Source organism: Bison bison, unplaced genomic scaffold (genome assembly GCF_000754665.1).
Source record: "Bison bison bison isolate TAMUID 2011002044 unplaced genomic scaffold, Bison_UMD1.0 scf7180017864508, whole genome shotgun sequence".
Lineage (NCBI taxonomy): Eukaryota > Metazoa > Chordata > Mammalia > Artiodactyla > Bovidae > Bison > Bison bison.
In genome coordinates this window covers 11,338,526-11,345,547 of record NW_011495064.1, presented here as the reverse complement: position 1 = coordinate 11,345,547, position 7,022 = coordinate 11,338,526, and the positions used below count along the sequence as shown (strand labels likewise).

Below are 7,022 nucleotides of genomic sequence, written 5' to 3'. Positions count from 1 at the left end.
CTCTTTCCCTACTTATAAATTTGTGTCATCAATAGATCCCAGGAGGGGAGAATTCTCTAGAGAGGTGACCAGCCGATCAGCTCTAGACAGAACATGTCATAAATGCAACCCCTGTGCTACTAGAGGGAGTGGGGCCGTCCATATGGGGGAAGGAAAGAACTGGTTTTACATGGAGGTGGCTGCTGAACCCTAGGACTGGGGAAAAGGATGCAGCTAGAAAGCAGCTGTCGAATAGCTGCTGGAGGAGCAGAGGAGCTGAGTTGGTAGTGTAGGCAGCTAGGAAAGTGTGGGGTTAGGACTTGCTGGCCTTTGTGGGACCTGCCTACAGGCTTATCCATCCTGGCTCAAAACACCTTCTTGGACATGTTTCTTCCAACATGGTGTATAACTGCTGGACTACAGGACAGCCCCCAGGACTCTTGGCTCTTCTAATGTCTCCTTTCCCAGAAGCCCTGAGAAAGATAGCCAGTGAGGACTTTGGTCTCTCACAGTAATAGTTTTTGTCTTCCAGCCTTCCTTCCATTTCCCTTTAATGGAGGATTGCTGATCTGCTTTCATGTGTTGATATTCTGAGAGTTGGGAAAGACTTGGAAAACCTGATGCCATTTCCACACCTTTCATTGTGCCATGGATGAAAAGGGATGTCTGGGGGTGGTGTTGCATGTTTCTGCAGCCTTGCCTGGTATCTGGGGTGCTCTGGAGCCCCTGTGGTGGGGTTGGGGGGGATGTCTGGAGGTGGTGTTGCATGTTTCTGCAGCCTTGCCTGGTATCTGGGGGGCTCTGGAGCCCCTGTGGTGGGGTTGGGGGTCAGTCTGTTGTTGGATGCTTGCAGATGTCTGAGGGGCCAGCTCTGGGAGGGAGCAAGGCGAAGGCTTTAGAGGAGGAGGGCTGTTGGGCCTTGGGAGTCCTGAGTAAGCAGGGCACAGGGCCGAATTCTGAGCGAGTTTCCTGGGCCCTGGAGGAAGACCTGGCGTCCTCTGCACGTGAGAGTGGCAACTGCAGGTGACGGTGCTAATACATACACATCAGCCGTTCCTGAAGTAGGTGACGGGTTAGGTCTCTTGGCTCTGAGAAGGGCATTTATTCTGCCTGTCTTTCAGTAACAACCCCCTGCTGCCCACCGCCTGGTGAGGGGAGCACATACCCCTGGCCTATCCAGACCAAGTGGGATGGGCCAGAGTTTTTCTAGTGAAAGCAGGGAATAGACCTGGTTAGTCTGGGTATGTGGGTCCCCGTGAGGGCAGGGTTGTGTTCTGTGCCTGGAAGGTGGCTCTGAGAAGGGCAGTACCAAGACCTTCGGGGGGCCCTCCTTGGAAGCAGATGGAGAGGCGGGTCAGGCTGTTCAGGAGCCGATGGCTTTGGCAGCTTTGCGGACCTCTGTGTGCATGCACTGTGACAGGTGCCCTAACAGGGGAGGGTCCCAGAGTGCCCGGAAACCCCGCAGGCCGTCTCAGAGTCGAGGCTGAAGAGACTTGTACCAGCCAGGTCCTGGGAGGAAGGAAGAAGCAGCTGACTATTTTGAACACATACTGAGCACTCTGTCAGATTCTGAAGCTATGGTGGAAGCTGTGTCCCCTTGGAGTTTTTATGGGGTAATCGGTCCCTGTCTCTTAGAAAAAGATCTGCACCAGGTGGCCATGTGTACGATCTGGCTCCGACCTGTGTTGGGCAGGACTGATTTTATCACGAGGGGCTGATTCTGTTCCTTGTCTCAGCCTTCCTCTAACCACTTGCTTCCATAATCACGCTTCGTTCCCATCTCTCTGCTGTTGTCTTAGTTCAGGCCCTCATCATCCCCGATCTGGACAGCAGCATGTCTCCTAACTGGCCTTTGGGTCACCAGCCTTCGACTCCGTCTGCAGTCAGTGCTCTGTGGGATCATCTGAGTGCCCCTCCTGCAATGTGAATCTGCTCCTGTGTGCCCGTGATGTGAGCCACACTATGTATGCCTCCCTGTGCCTCTCGCTCAGGATATGCCCAGCTGCTCGCCCGCTGGGCCTTCTCATGGCTCTGTGCCTTTGCACATGAGAGTCCCTCCATCTCCCTCCTTCCCCTCCTCAAAAACACCTGCCCATCTTCTGAGTCTCATCCCAAAGGTCTCTTCAAGAGGAAACCTTTCTTGATAGACATGTCTACTTCCCAGAGAGAAGCGGCTCCCGTGCCCCAGGTCCTGGAGACGGTCCTCGTGGCACCAGTGCACTCGAGGGCATTTGTTTGTTTGTGGGTCTGTCTCCTGCCTTTTGCTTATAAACTTCTTGATGCTCCTGAAATACGTAGTCCAGTCCGTTGTAGGGTAAGAAACCACCCCAGAATTAAGTGGCATGCAGCAGGAATCGTTTTATTAACATTATGCTCATGGAGTCTTGGACCTGGAAGTCAGGAAGGAAACAGCACGGGCAGGTAGCTGGTCTCTGCTCTTTGACGTTGGGGCCTCAGCTGGGAGGTCTCAAAAGCTAGAGGTAACTCGATACAGGGCTGGAATTCTCGCAGGGCTCCTTCACTCACTGACTTGGCACGTTGATGCCCACTCTTGGCTGGAACCTCAGCCAGAAAAGTCCAGAACACCTGCATGTGGCCTTTCCAGACAGGCTGCATTTCACAGCCCGGCAGCGGGTGCCAAGCGTGGGTGTCCCCGAGAACCAGAAAGAAGCTGTATTGTCTTCTATGATAGATTTGTAAAACATGACAGTGGCGCTCCCACCACTGTCAGAGACTCACCCCAATTCAAGGGGAGGGAACACAGACCCCACTTCTCCATGGGAGAGGTGCGTGTGGGTGGAGGGGTTGTGATGGCCATCTTTGGAGAATAAAGTCTGTCCCCCCCCCCGCAGCACTGGGTGCGTACAGATGGCACACTTGAGTTCTGAAGGTTGAGCAAGGGTGAGGTGTGAGGAAGAGTCTTGAGGGAGGGGTGTGATCAATAGCAGACTGCAGAGTGGAGAAAAGATGGGGGGCAGCGGCGGGGACTAGGGAGCTACTCTCAAGTTGGACAATTAAAAAGTGTGCACACGCAAGACCCCAGCTAGGAGGGGAGGAAGGGAGAGGGAGGAGATAGAGTAGAGAGACATTCGTGTTTAGAATTGTGTGGACCTGGTGGCTGGCACATTGGAAGAACGTGGGTGATGTCTGGGTCGGGACCACTTGGGAGAATAGGAGTTGGGGACAGAGCTTTTGGAGGAGGGACACGGAGTTTGGTCCTTTTGAGAGAGGCTGCTCTCAGTGGGCCTGTAGCATGTTCCAGGGGCTGGAAGCAGCTGGAGGCCAAACTTTAAGGAGCATCCTCAGAGCAGTGCTTGCCACAGCCCAGAGAGGAATGAGAAATAAGGGAGAAAGTGTGGAGGGCTTTAGGGTTAGGGCATGTCTAGCTGGGACTTTGAAGGGACCTCCATCCTCCTCCTACATTGTCCTCTGTGTCTTGCTAGTAATCGTCAAGTAACAGCTCGGTTTCCTTTCCAGTACCCCCTGCTTGTTTGGGGGACAGGATTCAGTGCATTTTTTTATTGAAGTGTCTCTCCGTGTTAAAACTTTTTCCTAAATTGAGCCGAAGTCTTCTTTTTCAAGCTTTCCCTGTTTTCTGATTCCACCTCTTAGGGCCACTCAAAACGAGTTAAAGTTTATTCCCAAATGGTAGGCCCTCAGATGTTTAAAGATCTTCTTGAGTTTCATCTTCTTCAGAACCAGAAGGGACCTGTTTCTTGAGTGGTGTTGAGCTGTGCTGCTTGCTCTTCCTCTGTGCCCCCTCACTGCGCAGGCACAGCTGGGCTGTTGCTGTCTGTGCTGTGGGTCCTGTTCCAGGCAGGTCCTATGTGTGTATCCACCTGCAGATAGGCTAGTGGACTGTGAAATCAACCTGCACGGAAGAGGGAGGGAGGGATTTGTGTATCTAGTAAGGGGAAATCCTGTTTTGTAAACTTGTCATATGTATACAAGAACCTAATGGATCACAGTGTAAAAGGTGTTTCTTACTGTCTGTTGTATCAATAGTGAAGAAGTTTGGAGAAACCTTGAGTGATAAGACCTTTTGAAGTTGCCAAATCACATCACATCGAGTATAGGGAATCAGTAGACCTCTCCCCCTCCTGGTTACTAAGATGTTTTCACGTGCGCCACTGCCCTGTACTGCGGCCGTCTTTGACCTGCACGGGTGTGTTTCAGGACCTTGTTTACCTGTTAGATCTTTTTCTCTCCTGCCTGTTGACTGTTTGGCCCATTCCTGTCACTTGTCTATTTAATAAGTGTGCCTTCACTATCATTATTAATTAATATGTTGGCCAGGGCAGTTCTGAGGACAGAGCCCTGTGGCAGACCACGGAAGACCACCCCCCCATCCCCGACTTGTACTCTGGGTATGGTTATTCAGTTGTTAGTGAGCCAGCCCATCCAGCCCATCATTTCCTGAAGCTGGCCCTCAAGAGGGATCACAGCCAACCTCGTGGAACTTGGATGTCTGCAGCCTGATTCACAAACCCAGGGCCCTGGCAAATAACACAAATGAATGAAGTGCTAATTAATTTGAGCAGTTAATAAATAATCCCTGACTCCTGGCCTTGGTTTAAAGGAGGCGATGTGAATAATGCGGCTGGTCGTGAGCTGAAGTAGTCTGTGCTCAGTTGTAGACAGAGTTGCCAGACAGGAGTGTGGGCCTTCAAGAATATCTGAAATTTGATTTTTTTTTCCCCCAAACAAAAACCAAACAAAATAGATCTGTGGCAGATTTGACCTGCAGCCCTTGCGTTTGTGACCTGTGACCTCCTCACCTCCTGGTCCCGTGACCATGTAAAATAAGGCACTGATTACTTGGGTGTAGATGGGCTGATGGCTGTCCTTGAACCTGACTCTTTGAGGTCCCTTCAGTTACCCACTCAGGACTCTGACCTGGACTGATCTCACCCAGTGTACTGAAAGTTGGGGATGACACTTGCCAGGCTCACCTGTTGGCACCTTCTCCTGATGGCAAGTTTCTTCTAGGATCACTGGCAGGTGTCAAGAGTGTGTCAGTGGGCTCCCTTGGCTGGGAAAACTGAAATTTAGAGGTTCTTAAAGTCTCCCACCTATCTTTACTTCACTTTACTCTTATCTAGATCTAGTCTTCTTTTTCTTTTCGGTCCAAAGAGTATTTTCCTTCCCTGGGAATTCACAGGCACGAGAGTGGGCCTAACTCTAACTTGTTCTTCTTCTTCACACACCCAGAGTAACTTATAAAAATCCTTTTAGTTGTTTTGACTATTTTGGAGAAGCCTCTGCTCATACAGCATTAGTCTTCCTGACACTGTTTCTGTAAATCCATGCTAATCTCTCATGTTTCTTCTTGGTTGTACATACTTCTTCTGTCTTTTATAGGTAAACATGGTAAAATTTGACCACTTCAAATTCTGTAGCCTTTGCAGCCACAGGAGTATAGGGTGTAAAGTAGGAAGGAGGGGAGAACTGGGTGTTCAGCCGCATTTCTAGAGAAAAGGTATTTGTTCCTAGTTCCTAGTTCTGAAAGACTGTCTTCGTCAGGGAGAGGCTGATGTATCCCGTGGCCTGTGGGTGTGTATGGGGGACTAGGCAGGAGGCACGGAAGTTATTAAGATTTGGCTCTTGGCTTGAAGGAACTACCATCTAGTTGGGGGAGGCAGCTCCTTGTTGTGTGGTAAGTGCCAATAGAAGCATGTATAAGTTACTGTGGGAACCTCAGGAAGGGAGCACTGGTCAGTCTGCCAGCCAGGTCAAAGAGGTGACACCAAGCTGATGCTTAAAGAAGAAGCTAGAGACCTCAGAGAGGCTGGGAATTAGAACTGCATGTGCAAAGCTCAGAAAAGCATATTAGAAAAGCATGAAGGTCCTTTGTGGCCAGAATCGGGCAAGTGACGAGAATGAGGTGGGAACCATTAGGCTGGGTCTCTGCTCACCTCCCAAAGGCCAGTCTCAAGCCCAGCTTCCCACCTCTGCTTTGGAGCCCATGATGGCGCTGTTTGACCATCTAAGGACTCGTATCATTTAACATCTGCTCAATATACTTTATGTTCTACCTGAGGGACTAATTTGTTTAACTTTTTATTTTGATAGAATTTTAAAACTTACAAAAAAGATTAAAGAAGAGTACCTGGGACTCCCATATACCCAAATTGTTTACATTTTGCCTTATTTGCTTTATCATTTTGTCTATGTGTGATATTTTAATATATGCATGTACTTTTTTTGTGAGCCATTTGAGATTAAATTGGAGATACCATTTGTCCCTAAATACTTCAGTGTGTATGTGTTCTAAGGACAAGGACATTCTTTTACACAATCATAGTATAATCATCATGTCAGGAACACAGAGATTGCTATGATATGTTCGTATCCACATTCATATTCAAATTTCATCCATGGCCTCAGTCATGTACTTCATAGCTGTTTTTCCCCAGTCCGTGATCATGCATTTTGCTGGGAGAGGTGTTTGCTTTTCTTGTCTTTGAAACTTTTTGGAGAGAACAACCCAGATGCTTTCTAGCCTGCTGTGTGGTCTCGATTCATCTGATGTTTCCGCATGATTACGTTTAGGTTATATGTTCTGTTTGCGGGTCTGTGTGAGTCTTACATCCTTCTCCTCAGTGTAGTGTATCAAGAGGCACATGATGTTGGTTTGTCCCAGTATGGTGATGACTTTGATCATTTGGTAAAAGTGGTGTCCGCTAGATTTCTAAGTTGCTATTGTAACTAAGTCATTTTTAGAGAGGTGTTTTGCCAAGCCTTCATCTGCTATTCATAGCCTCCACTGATGAGTCTCTATATCCTTTTCTAGCCTTTTCTATGTTTTATTCGCATTCTACTGTAAGGAAGAGCTTTCCCTTCCAGTCGGATGAATTCATGCAGACTCACTTCTGCCTCTCTGCATTACCTTTGACTTGCTGGAGTGGAGCCCCAGCCCACTTCCTCTTGTGTTCTCCCCCTTCGGTGTCCTTCGGGTGGACATCAGCTGAATAATGCTGGTTCCTGGGATTGGGCAGAAGCTTAGATCTTCTTTCCAGCAAGAACTCGCTTTTCATAGGCAT

General features: G+C 49.0%; 1 protein-coding gene across 1 annotated transcript in view; it reads left to right on the top strand.

Annotated features, from left to right (window-relative positions):
• Positions 1 to 7,022, top strand: part of TET3 (tet methylcytosine dioxygenase 3) — a 111,158-nt gene that overhangs the window by 44,943 nt on the left and 59,193 nt on the right. The window lies entirely within an intron of this gene.